Raw genomic sequence first — 17,583 nt, 5'->3', positions numbered from 1 at the left:
TCAAACATGGGCACTTATAAAGCAGCAGGGATTATCCAAGGTTCAGGCTGTCTATGGAAAAAATATGGTAGTTCATTAAATGGGCAATGTGAGATTTATGATTTTAGATTTTAATTCCTTTCTGTTTATAAATGCCTGATGATTGTCAAAAATTAGGAGACATTTCTTCTCAGAGAAAGAGTGGTCAGGCATTGGAATGTGTTGCCCAGGGAGGTGGTGGAGTCACTGTCCCTGGGGTTGTTCAAGGAAAGGTTGGACGTGGTGCTTAGGGACATGGTTTAGTGGGTGACATCAGTGGTAGGGGGATGGTTGGACCAGATGATCTTGGAGGTCTTTTCCAACCTTAATGAATCTATGAGAGTGTGATATATTGTCATTTAGTATCGTATCCCAAATGTTGAGCTTATGTGTGTGTGTATATAAATATATATTTATGCCTGTATCTGTGTGCTGTATACTATTTATACTACTAAAGGCTATAGTAATGCTACTGTTAACAGTGGCAATTGAACTTTGATTTCAGTGCTGAATGACTAACGCGCTTCTGGCATGTTAGTGTCCAGGATAGGATGGAGGCTTAAAACTATAAGCCGCTGTTGCTTGAAATCAAAGCATGGCTTTGTCAGATGTGAACAGAGCTGAGCAACTTCAGCTTGAAAGAAAACCTCAGGTGTTCTGGGGAATAAAATCTAACACTTTGATGGCGGTTAATTTGACTGTAACTGGAAAAAGATGGGGTAAGCAGAGTTCTACTGACAGAAGTGTTTATGGCACAGGTAATTGGTACGTGTGCTTGTTTGGAGGAGAGCACATATGCACCAGCAGTGCCCGTATGAACACAGCTCCTGCAGCCCTGTGCCTTAGGAAATGTGGTGCTGCCCTTGTTAGCCACAAACTGCAAATTTTATTCTACCTTCACACAGGCTGCTTCAGGCCTTGTCTGGTCTGAAGCTTGTTTTAGCTGAACCAGCAATTGCCCAACGGATGACTAACGTCTAATTTAGTTCTTGTGTTACCTTAACTCTGTGAAATTGCATGGTTTTAACCTAAAGAAATCGCGGCTGAAGTCATGGACCTATTAAGAATGTGTTAGCAACAGACTGTCTGAAAACCCCAAGCAGACCTCAGACCGAGGAGGAAGAAACTCTGGCCCCCGAGGGCATCCTCCTCCCAGTGGGGAACCTGGGACGTCATAACTTGCTGTGACTGCCCAGAAGAAAGGTGAGCATAATGGGACAGAAAGGGGGAGGTACCAGGGAGTCACTGACTAACAAACTGAATCGTATTATTAATGGGAATTAGCAAAAAATAGATAACATGGACAGAAAGTGTTAGTATCAACGTAACTGGATGATGAATAGCTGTTTGTTTCATTTTGATTTTACTGCTGAAATGTTAATTAGGCTAACAATGAATGCTAATTGTTGGCTTCACATACGAGGTGTGTTCCCTTGTGCCCATAATGAGATTTTGACTGTAGCACTCTTTGTCAGATGGGCAACTTTTGTGCAGCAGAAGTGTGGAAAAAGGGAAACTAATGAGAAGTAGCAGCACAGAGAAAGAAAAGGAGTGGCAGTAGAGAGGTTCCTCACTTGGCAGCGCTTCAGAGCTGGGATACAGCTGGTTATCCAGCTGCGAGCCTGGGACGCAGCCAGGCAAGGAAGGCTCAGGGCACAGGTGCTCCTTTTCTTCACGTCTGCATTAAGCCCATGTCAGTGGCTCTCAGACATGCCGACAGCCCAAGGGTCAGGTATTTTATGAGGCTCCAGCCCACCGAGCACGTGCAGCGGGTGTCCCTCCCCGTGCTGTCTGTGGGGAGCTGCACCCAAGGCTGGGCAGTGTGCAGTCATGAAGGCTGCCATCAATGCTCACAGCATCTATTTATTTATTTTTTTCCTCTTGAAGCAGTTTCCCCCTCTTCTCAGCAGTTTCACGCCACTGGCACGAGCTCTGTGACGGAACCGACAGCGTCAAGTTATTAGCTGAGGCTCACTGAAAGTCGTGCCGCCTCTCTGAGGTGCGACCTGTAATTTAGAGGCCTGAGGGAAGTGTGGATGAGGCTGACTTTAAGCACCCTTATTTTCTGGCATTTTGGAGGCCTGAAGTGGCCCCGCACAGTCCTGAGGGAGCTCTGTAGTCCCTGCAGCTGCCTGTGCTCTGCTGCTCAGTCTCCGCCTCCCAAAATGTCTGTGGCGCTGCATCTAGGTGCTGCAGTCCGAGCCATCCTGGTCGTGCTGCTCCCTGTGCTGACACATACGTGAGCAGAGTCGCTGAGGTTCAGTTCCCGTGCAAATGATGAAAACGGGGGGAGAACGTCCTTCCTGGCTGTGTCTGGGGCTTTTAAAGCTCCCTTAACACTGCCTTAAACAGACCCTTGAGCAAACACGGGGAACCTGGGAGAGTGATGGATGACTCCTTGTTTGTGCCCAATTGCGGTGTGCAATGTGATGCGCAACTTGGTTTTCTAAGTCATGAGAGGGGAAAAAAAAAAAAATCAAAACAGCCCTCCAGACCGCATATACCTCACTGCTGTTGAAAGCTGAAGACAGAAAGGGAGCACAGAGCGTGGCATTTCAGTGGTGTCACACACCCATTGAGCTGACATGTGGGGACGGGGCTGGGATAGGGTCCTGCCAGGCCTCCCAGATAAAGCACCTGAGCCACACATCCTGAATAAGCATATAAAGGAAAATGAGCTGTCTCCAAGGAAAAATGATAATGTCTGTCCTTCCCTCGCCATTCTTTCTCAAAGAGGGGAGTAAAATATATCACCCCTGCCTCAACTCTGCATATTGAGTTAAGCCTAACATTTGGATTTATTAATAGCACAACTTCCCTCCTCCATTCCCCCAGGACAAGAATTCAATCTTTTTCAAGGAGGTGCACTTTTATGCATACTTATGGGCAGGCAAGGTTCACAGAGGGTGACTTCCTACAGGAAATGTGTGTCTTCTTAATGTCAATTTGTATCTGCATTTGCTGGAGGACCCTGTAGTAATCTGGATGAGTACTTGCAGTAAATTGAGAACAAAATATGATGTCCTAGAAAGTATAGGCTAGCTTGAAACACGAGGGAAAAAGAATCCTCGTCCCTGTTAAAATTAGCAAAGTCGTTACAAAATGGAGAGATTTCCCTTTGTATTCTGAAGTAATTTAGAAGTGATTTTTTTTTTATTACAGCTGTTTGGTGAGTGGGATTGGAGACAGACAGATAACTGATGAATGCGCTTTTCTCTGACATGGGGGGATGTAAGCACAGCTTGCGGCTGGGGAAGAACGGAAGATTAATTGTCAGTTGGTCTATTGTGCGAAGCTTTGACAAAAACTTCTGCAGGTTTGCATCTACACTTCTGAAATCTTTTTTTCTTTCCTTGGATACATGTGAAAGTAATGCTCGCAGTTCTGGTTGTGGCAGGAAGGATGTTGAAACGCGAAACTGCAAGAAGAAAATCAGAAGTAGAATGGGTCACTGTCTGACTGCTGAACGTTTCACAGCCTGGGAGGGGTAGGAAGGGAGCAGCAGGCAGCTGTGGCTTGGTCAAACACAACTTCCCCTGGGGCTTAAAAGGGAGCACACGCTGCCATCGCATGTCTTCCAGTCACTGTGAGGGGAGCCCTTTGAGTGTATAACCCTATTCCTTATACTTTTGGCTGGGTAACGTCAGCCTTGTGCCTCTGGGTCTCTTCTGCCTTCTGCCTGCAGCTACGCTTGTTTTAGTCATTGTTAGCTTTTTTTCCAAATTTGCTTTTAATTGCACTCTAAAACTATTGTATCTTACTTTCTTTTCATCCTCATAGTGAAGAGCACTGTGTGGTGGCAATAGGGTAAAATCTATAAATTTTACTTGAGACAAGGAAAAAAGCTCTGAACAATTTTTTTAAACCTTTTTTTCTTACTTGCTGGTTATTTATAGGCTTGATCTCCAACCCCGCACCCCAGCTCACCTCTGTACCAAACCACATTAAGTCTTAATGAGAAAATCTTTAGGGTGAGATCATAACAAATAAATAGCTGTTTACCCATGAGTCCTCTCTGTTGTTTCTCTTTTACGTGTGTGTGTTGTAGCATTTCTGTGGCTGATAGGATCAAAGCAGTCTGGCTTTTGTATTCCCATAGCTGGTCACAGGCTATATGAACATTTTTCAAATTCAACCTTCCACCCAGGACATGTACTAGCTCTCAAAGAGGCATAAAGGAAACATCCCAATCCAATGACTGCTGCAGATGTGTTCAATAAAAGAAGAGCTGTAACTACACAAATTACCTTTGCTAAGCTGCAGGGTGCTGCAGAACTCCTGGAATGAGTTTCTCCCTGCCACACTTTTCATTCTCTCTGCTGGTTGTGAATGAATACAAATTAAGAAGAAATCCCTGAAAGAGGTTATAGGCCTATACAAATATCTTACAAGAGAATTGGACTGCTCGTACTGCTTATTTTTTACATTGCTGTAGTTTTAGGAAGAAAGGGATGTTACCTCTTTTAGAAACCTGTATCGGTAGGGGAGGAAACTGAGACATTCAGCACAGCTGACTGGCAATTTCATTACAAGTCTTGCAATAATCGATATTTTAATTAAAGCCCCAGCTCCTGGAGATAGGTTATTGTGTGCAAATCTTCGTTTTCATTTAGGAAAGCATGTTTCTAGCCTGATGTTTGCCAAATAATACTGGAAAATATAACCTGTGTCCCAGCCACCCAAAAGCTAGAATGCAATGGAAGCAAATCTGTCCTTATGATGTTTTTTCATTGTTTGAGACAAAATACCTCCTGCATTGAAAACCCAACTCATTCATGTTGGGGCCAGGTCCCTGACTTTTAATCATGGCATGGTTAATTCCGGGCATTTAAACTGAAGATCTGAAATGTGCTGAGAAGAGCAGAAGGAAGGGGTCATAGTAGCCTGGAGTGGAGTGAAGAGGGGAGAGGGATGCAAGATGCCTGCTGAGACGAGGAGGAACAGAATAGTTGCAGCAAACTCTGTCTGCTAGCTGCATCCCCAGGAGGAGCAAAGACATGCTCTCTGCCAGAGAACGAGAAACTAACAGGGAAAAATTGCTGTATTACCTTCACTGAGGAAAACAGCTTCTTAGAGATGATTTGCTCCGTCTTTTGTCTTCAAAATGCCGTTGAACAGTGTATGCAATACTGCCAATAGCACGTGAGCCCTGGTTCCAGTCCGTACACAACCCGGGCTCTCTCCAGACCTAACCCCCCAGCCCGGTTCTTTCACCTGTGGCATCCTCAGCTCTGCAGTGTTTTAAGAAATCTGCCTGCTGTTGCTTCTCTGGCGGAGGTGCAAAGGAGCTGGTTGTCGTTTGGCTTTGTAGGTGTGGAGGCAGCATTTTAATTGTTCTTCTGCACATACAGGTCTATTTTACTTCTCCTAGCAAGTACTTTGTAGGGTCCTTCCTGCTGCACAACCCTGGGACATGAGACCAGCAGTTTACCTGCACAAGTGAGATGTTCTCCTATAGTTTTTTTGCTGTTTGTGGATTTGCTATGCACAATCAATTTTAAATTGTTATAAAAAGAACCAGGGTGAAAGAAATCCAAAACCCATAGCAAAGTGTTGCCTTTAAAAATAACAGCATTTTGGCTCCAGGCCAAGCAAGCTGAGAACAAATGGAAGCAAAATTCTCTTAAAATATTTAACATTACACACAGGATTATACTGGATTACAAATAATCAAACATGTTTGTTTATTTTTAAAAAAGACATGCACATCAAGTGCAGTTCTGTAGCTTGCATGTTTGCTACTAGCCAGTAGTTTAGTAAAAGCCTCTTATGGGTCAGCAAATGATACTTTATTCTTTACTGTTTTTTGACTTTTTCTGATATGTTCAGAGGATTCTTGCATGGGTTTCCAGAAGAGTGGGGTGGGATCCATACCCAGTTAGCAAATGGTGATTTCTCCTTCCTTCCCTACTTGATGAAACATACCACGTTGCACATACAACAGTGGCCATGGACTGACTTATTTTGTTGTACCAAATTGTCGGTGTGCGTGTCGGTGTCCAGTTGAACATGTAATCTGCTCAGGCACAAGCTGGCAACATAGGTAATTTGAAGCCTTTTTTCTCCTAAATGTGGCTGATAAATGTCTACTTATATAATTGGCAGAGTTTGGGGAACAAGCTATATGAATTTGTTCTCTTTTAAAAAGACCAGTACATCAGGAAGATTAAAAAAAAAAAAAAAGGCAAAAGGAATGTAGTAAGAGTGGTTATTATGTGGGACTTTTAACAGATTAGTGACGTTTGAGGGACAAAGAGGGTTGAAAACTGCAAAAGCAACTTCCAAATTATGGAAGCGATGTTTGTCCAACTACTGAAAAAAGATAGTGAATAGTATCAGTTCAGGAAGTCTGGACAGGAGCACTTGGGCCCTGAAGCTCAATATTTAGAGCCTTTGAACCTTTTCTCAGCTGCCAGCTGACCCTAGGGGTGCCAAAATTCCCCAGGCACTCGTGTTTCTGCCATCAAAGCCCTCCAGGTGCGTGCACTTCTGCTACTGAGAAAGGGCAAAATTATGCAAATCTGATGCAGGCAGGCAATGTGGCAGCTAATGCTTGGCACCATTCACAAGCTAGACCCTCCTTTTCCTATTTCCCCTCAGGAGCCCCAGCTGGGACATCAAAATGCATCTACCAAATTGGAACAGCTTTCTAGCCCGTTCCCCACCTCCAGCCCCCATTCTCTGGTGGGGCTCTTTGAGCTGGATCCTTTTCAATGTGCTGTGCTGAGGCTGTGTAACGTGCCATAATATTCACAGCACGGATTAGCACCCAGGCCATCCACCTGAATCCTCTGTCTACCAGACCTAAGCCTCCTTTCCAGTCTTTCTTTGGCCCAGTAGCAAAAGGAAACTTTTGGCTCAAGTTCTTTCTCCCATCTGATTATTTCCCTCTTCCCCGCTCCTGCCTAAGTGGGTAGAGCACAAACTGCATTGCAGCCCTACCTTACACAACCCAGCGGGCTCAGATGGGGGAGCGAGGTCTCATCCACATGTTCTTTCTGCTGCAGCTGTGTTGGCTTAAGAGCTTTTTTGTCACCAGACACTCATCTGCACACCCTGCCAGGAGAGGAGCCTGTTAGCTGTACTACTCCATAATACATTTCAGCTGAAATAAACTCAGTGCAGCTTGCAGATCTCAAGCAAACCCCTACAATTTTGACCTGAAGGAGGTGAGGAGGGCTCTCAGGAGGAGTCTATCCCAAGAGCTCTGGGATGGTGGCCAGGAGGTGGAGGAACGGTCTCTCCTTCACCCACAGCATGCAGCCAGAAGAGCATGGAGCAGCAAGACCTCAGCTGCATCATGCAACGGGGCCGGTGCAGCTTCTGTGCAGAATAGATGAAGGGACTGAAGTGTGTCCGTGCCCCTGTGCTCGCTTCTGTTTTCTGGCCTGGTCCGCAAGATGCCAATTTAGCTATTATGGTCTAACAGCAAAATGGAAAGCTCAATTATAAAAGATGAAATGTTGCATTAGAGGTTAATAGAATGGTCAGATAAACAAATCAGTTGTTGTATTTCATCTGCCTATTACCAAATTACTGGTTTGTCACTTGCATGCTGCCACCCTCCCCTACTTGCTTTCCATGCATTTTTTTTTGCTTGTAATGCAGCTGATTTATATATTATCTGTCTTCTCTTTGAAGATAACAAAATATAACTAAGACTTAGCTACGTTGCTTTAGCTAAAATATTTCCTGTTCTCTTATCCCTCAAACCACATCTCTTGCTTCAGTCATGCAGAAATGGATGAAATGGGAATCGGCTTGGGGGATTTAATCACGGTGCCGAAAGGCACGGAGAGCCCTGGGGATTCGGCACCTTCTTTTAGCCGTGTGACGTTGACACCAGAGAAATTTGAGATGAATGTATTTGATAGAAAGGAGCCTGCACATCATCTCCATTAAAATCCCCACTTTTTCCAGTTTCACTGCATACTCCACACTTAGACACTTCTGCCAGAGGAGTTGAAAAGCACTTTAAAGGCACTGAGTGGAGCCTCGCAACACTTCTTTATGCTAAGTGCTGTCTTTATTTAAAAGATTGAAGGGGGAAGGAGAAGAGGGAAGGGAAGCCAAGAGGGATTAGTGCCAAGAGGGACTTACAAAAATACTTGCGTGAGTTAACTTAATGGGAATTAGGCACCAGGCTGACTTCTGTGCATCCCGAGAAGGCATCTCGCTCCCATGGATGAGCTCCCTCAGGGGCTTTTGCAAGTCTCTTGAACTAACATTGTATCTTTGTAAATCTCAGAAGATTGTGTCAAGCCTGAGCCAACTGTGATCAGTGCCGAACATTTCTACCTCTCATAGAATTGAAGCAAATGGGATTTGGGGCTGTAGAAGAAGCAACCCTGTACATCTCTGAAGGTTTGACAGCGAGCCTGAATAATCCAGAGGTGTGCCATCCTAGCGTACCATCCGGCTGAGTGTGCTCACACACGAGAGGTCCGCATGTGTGTCCAGGGTCATTATTTACCTGGTACTGAGAGGGGTCCAGGACAGCCCTCAAAAGGTGAACACCTCTGTGGGGCCATGCATGTGCCCATCCATAATGAAGCGGGGATAAAATCTGGCTCGCTTCAGGCCACCCATGGAGATGGTGCGGCTTCTTGGCATAGGTAGGGGCAGGGCAGGACAGGAGACAAGGCAGTAAAGGCTATGGGGAAGCAGCTTGCTCCCCCTGAAGTACTGGGATATCTGGTGGTTCTGTTGTGGCAGGGAGTTCAGAAATGCTCAGTATTTGCAATGTAAGGGTTTCTTCTTTTCCCAATCCCTTGATCTCTATGATTACACAAGCCTTTTGAATTAGAGGATATGCTTTAAAACCTTACTGTCTTTTCAAAAACAAAGCAACATCTGCCTCCCCATAAAATCTCAGCAAGACAAGGAAAAGTATAAGGTAGAGATCCAATGATATGTAGACTGCTACATCCCCAGAGCATATACCTAATGCTAGTTCACTGTAGACGAGACACTGTCAGTTGTTTTGAAACCTCTTCATACATTTTACAGTGTGCTGCAAAAGCAGCAGGCTTGGCCCCGGTGCTTCTCTGATCACGAAGCAAAGAGAAAAGCAACACCAGAAATGAGAGCTACGTCTGCTGAAACAGGGAGTGTTATCTAACCTGCTGGAGCACTGCTGGTAGGGGCTGCATGCAGAAGTGTGTGTGTTTGCTCAGGTGTGAATATATGCATTGCCTCCCTTTGTTTACATGGATGCTTTTGTTTCCTGTGTTTATACAAGCTTGTTTTAAAGGCTGGCACATCTCATCTTTGAAGCTGTGAATCCCTCAAATTCCATCCAAACACACTGCCAGCAATCCACAGCTGTACACAGCAAGAGCAAGTGAATAAAACAAGTGTAACTGGAAGGAAAGCAATGCTGCTTTGCTCTCATGTGAGCTTTCACTTTAGTCCTGTGAAGGACCCAATTTAGCAGAGCACTTTACTTCCGAGCTGTATACTTTCACTGAAGACTGCTACCAGACCTAAAGATAAAGATGTACTTGAATGCTTTGCTGAATTGAGGCCTAAGCAGCAGAGCATTACAGAGAAAATTTTGATCATTATCTAAGAAATGATGGGCTGGCATCATGCTGATGGAAGTACTTTTTCAATACACATAAAACAGTAGGGATTACAGACAGGTGAGGAATGGATTTTTGCATCTTATCTCTCATTGAAATAAATGGTTTTATGTTTCCAGCAAGTTTATTTAACTTACTCCTTCCAAACAGGCATTTTGGTTAGGGAAGAAGGTGAACAAACTTCTCTGATTGTTTAGCAAGTTTGGGGCAGCCTCGGTTTTCCTCCAGCAACACATCTGTAAGTGTGATGGAAGGCTCTGTGTAGGAAGTTTCGCACTGAGACTTCCCCTTTGCCAAACGGAGAAGAACATTTTCTCTTACAGCGTGCTGGCAGATCAGGCGTGAGGCGACTCTCTATCATCGACGCTGGAAACCCCTGCACCTTGCCTTTCCCAAAGTACCAAGCCTTTGTGAGACTGGGAAAAGCAAACAATTGTCTGGTAACATAAATGTCTTCCTGAGTTAACAATTTCCCTTGCAGGGAGAGAGAAGGGATAGGAGAATTTGAATTTGAATATGCCCCCCACTCTGCACACACACACGCATATACACCTCCTGCCAAAAGATGCATCTGGTTCTATAAAAATCCCGGATCCTCTTGCATGAATGCAATCTGAAGTCATAGGTTTGCATAAGAACCAAATCCTCAGCCAGAGGGCTGTGAAGTATCTGTCAGCTCGTCAGCTGGATGCATACAGAGTGAGCTATTTAGAGCTGATGTTGCTGCTTGGAAGACAGGGACTCGGTTACCTTTTCGCTTTGGTGCACCTGTGGCCTGCCTCGTCTATGTCGTAAGACTTCTTGCTTTTACCTCGCCTCGTTAGAGCTGAGGGCAGCCTCAAAGTAAGAAGCTAACATTTGGGTGCCCTAACCGTCGCGTGAGGCAAACCTTTCCCCAGGGATGCTGAAGCAACACAGTGCCAAGGTGCTGCCTTGTGAGTGGGGTGGGGAGGGACCCATGTGGAAGAAGAGTTGTGAGTGGGGTGGGGAAGAAGAGCCCGGCCAGTGTCAGGGAAAGAGGCCCTTTAGTAGTCAACAAAGCCAAGAGATGTGTGCCTGACCCAGCTGGTCTGCAGGGAGGTGTCTTGGGAAAGGTCTGCTTTTATAAAGAAAGCATCTGCAGCAACACTAGGGCCATGTGAAATAGTGCGAGGTGGGGTTCACCAGAACCTCCTACCCTCGCCTCAGGCGATGCATGTTCTGCTTTAATTTCTGGTTCAAGCAGCTATGGGCTTTGAACAAAACTTCAGCCCAAACTATGCAGGTTAAGCAAATAGGCCTTCAGAAAATCAGTGTAAAGTTGACTGCATCTTTCTGCAAATAATTGCCTTCATAACAGAGGGTACTACTGACTTTCTACCCTTTTAAAAAATAAAAGGAAGAAAATGAACCATGTTTTTGGTCCCACTGTCTCTAGATCAGCTACGGGTCTCTACAAACTTTCAGGATGTTACTCAGAGGAGATACTGCAGTCCTATAACAGTGGTGGTGTCAGAATTACTTCCTAGATGCAGGTGCTGGCCAGCAAACCTGAAATTAAATCTCACTGTGATGTTCTTTATCTTATTGCACTGAAACAAATGGGATAGTGGTTCACTGCTGACTCTTTCTCAAAGTGTGGTTTGTGACAGCGATCTTGGAAACGGGTCTGCAAGGCGAGCTCTCCCATTCCTGCTCTGAAGTGCTCTAGGAGATTAAAAACAGTGGGATGGAGAAGGAGAGGTTGCTGAGCAGTTAATGGCACTAGAATGGGGAGATTGCATGTTGTGATGAACATTGCCATAGTTTGTGACCTTGCCTGGTGCATGCGGTGCTGATTATACGAAAGGATCAAGCAGATGTGAAAGGAAAATCGAGTTTCATCTCCTCCCAGCTATCACAGGCCCTCTTTGGTAAGTGGAGGATTATGATACTTTAGGAAAATAATGTATCTATCTGTGTGTGGCTGCAATAATGATGGATTTTTTATATTTTTCCCCCCAACCGAAGTAACTGTGATTGATGCAGCTGGCTGCAACCTATAACGAACACTAAGGTTAATTGGAGCCAAGGGCACAGCAGTCCTTAAGTAGCATTATTCTGTGGTGCACTCATGTGCTGTCATTAATTTTCCTATTTGTTTGACTTTACAAAAACACATAGAAAAAAAAAATCTGAAAAGAACAGAAAAAAGAGCTCAATTATACCTCTTACAAGGTAGTACTGAGGATGGGGAGGAGCTGAATCACCCAAGTGCTTGATGACATTATGCTTTTGTACAGCACAACGCCTCCAGGTAACTGGAGAGAGCATACTATGCAGTGGCATTTGCTACATCTGTGTTCTTCTGTCTCTTCTAGCTGGTGCATTAAAAGATTGGGCATCATAACACTGCCAGGCCACAGGTATTTTATTACAGCAGAGCTCAGCCTGAGTCAGAATTTGAACTCCTGATGCAAACGCCAGAAGAATATATGGAACATAGGATGAAAGCCATTTTGTTTTATGAGAACAAACACGTGGCAGATCTGGACTGTTGTCACTCCTTTGAAGGTGGCCAGCACTGGGTGCAGTAAAGGAGTGGTCACAGATCCCAGCAACAGGCTGGTGTGGGGGTGATCTGCTTTCCGTGTGGTGATCCTGGTTTGGTGTAGTTAAGAGACTGCTCTGAACTCGGAAGATCTGAGGTATTTATGGCTTTTCCAAAAGCAGCTGTGGGGACCTTGGACCATTCTCATTCACAGACAAGTGTTTCTGGCCACACACATCTCCAGTTCCCTTTTGGATGTTACTGAAATCGGGTTTAGCAGGATTATGTATTGCAGTGGCTCCTGAAGTACAACAGTTTCATGTTGCATGAAAAAACATTTCCTCTCCTCGGTATTTATTCCTTCTGGGAGTGGACCACAAAGCTTGTGTTGTGGGGCATACTGCAAAGCAGCCATAACGTGGGGCAGAAGGTAGCAAGAATTACAACAAACGTGAATGAGGGCTGATAAATCAGAGACACCTGACAAAAGATGTTTGTTTCTGCTGATCCCACAGTGTTGCACAAATATGCAAGACAAGTCAAGCCCATAGAACACGTGAAACATTGTACGCTTGTCAGAATACTCCAAACAAAATCCCACCAGCCTACTCCCTCCCCTCACAACAAACAATGCGGTGCAAGATCTGTTGCTTTATTACAGAAGTCAACAAGTCAGAAATGATTCATATCCTTATGTAAAGTAGATTTTTACAAGGTTTTGTTTGAATGAATGGTGATTGCCAGAATATGGCTATATTAGAGTGTGTATAAGAAGAGCTTTCAGTGTAATGTAAGCAAGGTGGTAAACTAAATTCAAATTACAATTAAAATTAGGTCCCGGTTATCTATCTGAAGCGATATCCTAATTTCTGATACCTTTGCAAGATTTTGGGGCAATCAGTAACGTGCCAGGTGCAAATCCTTCTGCCCAGTTCATTCCATGATAACAGCAAATAATGATGTTTGGCCATCAAAAATAAATATACACAGCAGGAAAAATGACAGGAGTCTCCGCGCTGCCTACATGTAACTCTGTATGCGTGCTTTTTCACACTTGCACCCTTGCAACATATTGCATGTGAGTGAGGGAGAGGAGGAAATGGAAGCAGGGGCAGGATTTTTGCATGTCATAGATACTGTTAGCAGATATTTTGAGTCTTTCCGTAAGACCTTCTGCCTGCTGTGTTTCATACATGAGAAGATTTCAAGATCCTTCCCTTGCTATCACTTGTTCTAACAACTGTGTGTGCCCTGATAAGACTGTTTTCTTGGACATATTCTTATTAGTGCTCTTAAACATGATATGCCTCTTTTGGCTCAGCTGCAGCACCGAACTGTACTGGGAAATTAGGACATAGATAGACTTTTCCAGACTACTGAAAACAGCTAGACTTCTGAAGAAAAACAATTATTATTGCTTTTAGATTAGTCCTTTCTTGAGAAACATGGTGCCCTGCCACAGTGTCCAGTATCGCATAGCAATTTATTGGGTGGGCAGTAACTTGTAATTGTCAAACCAATAAACAGTGGAAAAAACAGGGGGGTGAGGAGTGGCAAATAAAATTCACGCTCCTGGAAATCATTTCCGAGTCTATCTCACGTTCAGAGTTTTAATTATTCATCGAAAGAAACCAGAATGACTGACAGGATCACAATCCTTTTTAGTGGGCCCTAAAAAGCAATCAAGATATTAACTCTGCTGGTTTTACTCATTTGTTTGTTTTGTTATGTTTTGGTTTAGTGTGGAAATGTAATTAGAAAGTAAGAAAAAAAAAAGGTCCAATCTGAGACAATATATTCCTTAGTTGTTGTTTTCGTGTATTACAAAGATAGTATAGCAGTGTTCACTTGTTGTAAAAGCCTGTATTTTACAGGGGGATATATTAATGGGACATAAGACATAAGACTTGGGGCAGTACATTACCACAATGAGCAATATCTTGCTTTTGGCCACTATCAAGTGAAACTATTTTATCACGCATCTCGCAACTCCTCAGTATGACATTACATGATCCAGCAGAAACCATATGGTACAAACTCCTACGCAGTTGCAAAGCATTCGGGCTTTAAAATGAGTGCCACGAATCTGTCTGCCAATGCTTTGTGCTTCTAGAAATGATTACAAAGTCGGCATTGCACAAAGGGAGCACAGGAGAGCGTGATTCATTCCAAGCAGTGGCTTTAGAGCAGCTTGGGGAGTAAAGGTAAGGTTAAAGGTGGCTTTAAGTCCTTCTTATACACCACTAGTCCTCACTCAGTTTCTGCCAGATCATACCCTTGATCTCTTCCTTTCCATTACTGCGATGTTTTGCCATTTTTAAGCTGCTTCTGCATGTTCTTCAGGTCTCAGGTGGGCTACAGGATGTAGCAAAGGGTGAAGTGCGCTGTGCACTCCTGCAAACTAGATGTCTATTATGGGGAGACTTGTGATTATGGCAAAACTGGACTCAGTGCCCCAAAAGATTCCTTCTAGTGCTATGCTCCCAGGAAATTCGGCAATATTTAGAGTAGCCTGAAGGCTATTTTAAGTTGTGCCAGCTGCTAAACACAGCAGGGATGCACCAGGACAATAAAGGACATTTTAGACCAAGCCCTGACTTATATTCTCTGCAGAGGGTGTGATTTAAATAAATAAATGAATAAATGCTAGGAAAGCTTCGCTCAATCTGTGAATTCACCTATTTTGGGATAAGCCTTCCAGGGCTGAATTTAAGCTGAGGACAGATTTATACTGGAGGAACAGTGACAATCTGCACTAATGCAAATAGGGTCAGACTGTGGAAAGGGACTAACAATAGCAGATTTATTTAAGGCTAAAGATTGATATCTGTGACCTAGCTTTCTGGAGGCTGAGCTTTTTGGTAGCTGAGTTTTCATTCATTAAGCCATCACCTTAACTCATTTGCAGTCCCCAGTAACGCAACTCAACCGTGTGGGTGCTTCACCAAGCCATTAGAAAGCACCTTAGAGATAAGAAGATGGGCAAAATGGTGCCTGAATTACTGCACTGTGACTCTGAGCATAGGTGTAATGTACTGAGTATGATAACATGCTCCTTCACGACTTTTATTGGGGGATAGTAAAAAATAAAGGAAGGACGGGATGTTGAGGGAGAGTCACTAAGCTCTGTGCTTTCACGTGTGATGCTGAATCTGGGTGTTTGACACGCCATCAGCGGGCTATAAACTGGGAGCTGCGGGAAGCAGCAGATAAAAGCATACTGCCTTGTTAACCACACGGAAAGAAGGATGAGGAAAAACTTGGAGAAAGTTGCTGCCGCCGGCCTTTGTGCTGGCTGCACGGCCGGGCTTGCCAGGGAGGCCGCCCCCCGCCTGCGGCCTGCACGGAGCCCCGCAGCCGGCGGGGAGCCCGGGGGCCCACGGCCGTGCCCGGCCGGGGGTCGCCAGCCCAGGGCTGGGCCGCGGCTCCCGGAGGCGGCCCCGGCTGCCGGCAGCCCCCGCTTGAGGTCGCTGCAGGCCCGGCTGAGGCACGGCACGGCACGGCCTGGCCTGGCACGGTCACGGCGCTGCATGGCCACGGCCCCTCAGGCGGGCTCCCGGCGGCCGGGAGGGGGAATGGGGTCTCGGTGGCTGGCAGGCGCTTCGCAAAGCGGCAGCTACAGCAAGCTACATGCACCTCACCGCTTTCTAGGCATGTGTTTAGTGTGACAGTTAAAAAAAAAAGAAAAAAACTTTTTCCTTTTTTTTTAATTTTATTTCTTTTGAGCGCATTTAACAGCTCAGCTGGAAGCACGGAAATTAGCATGAAGTGAAATATTTATGGGAGCTTAATACAGTTTAAGAGCGTTATTTTCCCTGCCATAAGACACCAAGGCCAATTAACTATTTCCAATTAAGTGGCCTAAAACAAAATAATGTGCGGCAAGAAATAGCGACTGCACGGTTATGGCCAGGCTGTGCAACGAAGAGAGATTGACCCCGAACGCAGAGGTGAATGACTCTGTGACAACAAAACATAAAACTGCTATAGCATGGAGAGGCAGCAACTGGATGAAATCACATTGAGAATTGACATTATTAAACGCCGCTCTTCTGAAATGCCGTTAGTTAATCACAAAGCCTTTTGTTTGTCTAGATGTGCCTCATGTTGCCTCACGTCCTGTGCCGCGCAACCCAGAGGAACAAATTCCTTTCTGCTCATCTGCCGCGTCCCAGAGTTTGGTCGTTTTCTGTGAGACTGCGATAGAGAGCACAGCTGAATGTGTACAGTGAGAGAAACGTATCTAGATTTGTCTCTGAATGACTCAAAATTAGCTAATCATCTATCTCACAAAGGCTGCAGCTATGTGTTTTATTACTCCACATTTTTCAAAATTATATTTTACAATGTCTGACGTTTTTGGCATCTGAACAGTTGGAGTTGGAGCTGGAAGTTTGCGCCTCGAATGGGGAAGAAAGTTAAAATTTCTCTGAAATGGATGAGGTCATGTTTACAGACTCACAACCAGACTGTTACTTGTGCTGTTGTTTGCTCTTCGGGGTTGGGTTGACAGTCTGACTGCCATGGTGACCCTCTGGAAGCCTGGCAGTGTGGAGCAGCACTTTAGCAACTGAGAAAGACAGAAATCTAGCACTAGATTACAGGATAGCTCATAGCAAGGCAAAAACTTTGGACAAAATCCCGCAATCCCAAAGGCTTCATTTATTTTTCACACTGATGATTTATGATCACAATTTTCTCCCACTTTGTAATGACACCTCAGGTAAACTGTCTTGCTCACCAAGCAGAGCGTGGCTGTAATGGGGAGGAAAAGTGCACCACAGTCTCACTGGCAGAGCCTGACAAAAATCTTAAGATGTTCTGATGCTTTCGGGCGCTGAAAAAACAAGCTCAGAGTGGCTTTCCAAATGACAAATGTTTTCCTGGGAGCCCAGGACGAATATATACACCAGCGGTTATTTTTCAGCTGCCATTTTTCACGGTTCAGCCAACTTTGAGTTATTTGTGCTGGAACAGTATCTTAAAGAGACCTAAAAAGGAGTTGTTTTCAAGGTATGTTATAACAATCTTTCTTAAGATCATTACATGCAATGATAGGATCTTCCTTAAGCCTTTCTGAATGATAAGCAAAATTCTCAGAGTGGCTACACATGTAAGTGCTTGAGACTACTCGTGTCCCTAAAAATACACCCAGGCATAAGTATTTGCAGGATTGGGCTCATCTGGTCTAACTGGAGTCCACTGCAACTGTTATTAAATACACTGATGACTTCGTCTTGCTATTATAAGAAGCAGCAGCAAGTTTAGTTGCAATTCAATGAGAATTTTTTTTTCCAAACACCAGAGAAGAAGGAGCTTTGCCTTGAACTAGCACTCAGGTTTGACAGCGCTCGAGAGCTGTCTCCTGAGCTCCTGCTGGGGTCCAAGCTTGGCATAAAGCAGCGCTTAGTGCTTGCCGCTTGCCCTCGCTGGGGGTCAAGCTCTGTCCGCAGCACGCGGCTGTGCAGCGGG

At 44.8% G+C, this 17,583-nt stretch overlaps 1 protein-coding gene and 1 long non-coding RNA gene across 5 annotated transcripts in view; one reads left to right on the top strand and one right to left on the bottom strand.

The window, feature by feature from the left end:
• Positions 1-17,583, bottom strand: part of CDH6 (cadherin 6) — a 104,981-nt gene that overhangs the window by 66,870 nt on the left and 20,528 nt on the right. Inside the window, exon 2 of one of the 3 annotated variants that reach the window (XM_066992512.1) lies at positions 6,961-7,074. The exons of the other annotated variants lie outside the window; for them this stretch is intronic. The gene's annotated coding sequence lies outside the window, so the exon portion shown is untranslated. The remainder of the gene's footprint in view (positions 1-6,960; positions 7,075-17,583) is intronic. 3 annotated transcript variants of the gene reach the window in all.
• Positions 1-17,583, top strand: part of LOC106039921 (uncharacterized) — a 60,361-nt gene that overhangs the window by 33,676 nt on the left and 9,102 nt on the right. The window lies entirely within an intron of this gene.

This window comes from Anser cygnoides, chromosome 2 (genome assembly GCF_040182565.1).
Source record: "Anser cygnoides isolate HZ-2024a breed goose chromosome 2, Taihu_goose_T2T_genome, whole genome shotgun sequence".
NCBI classification, from domain to species: Eukaryota; Metazoa; Chordata; class Aves; order Anseriformes; family Anatidae; genus Anser; species Anser cygnoides.
Note: the sequence above shows the minus strand (reverse complement) of the source record. Positions and strands in the feature narration are given on the sequence as shown.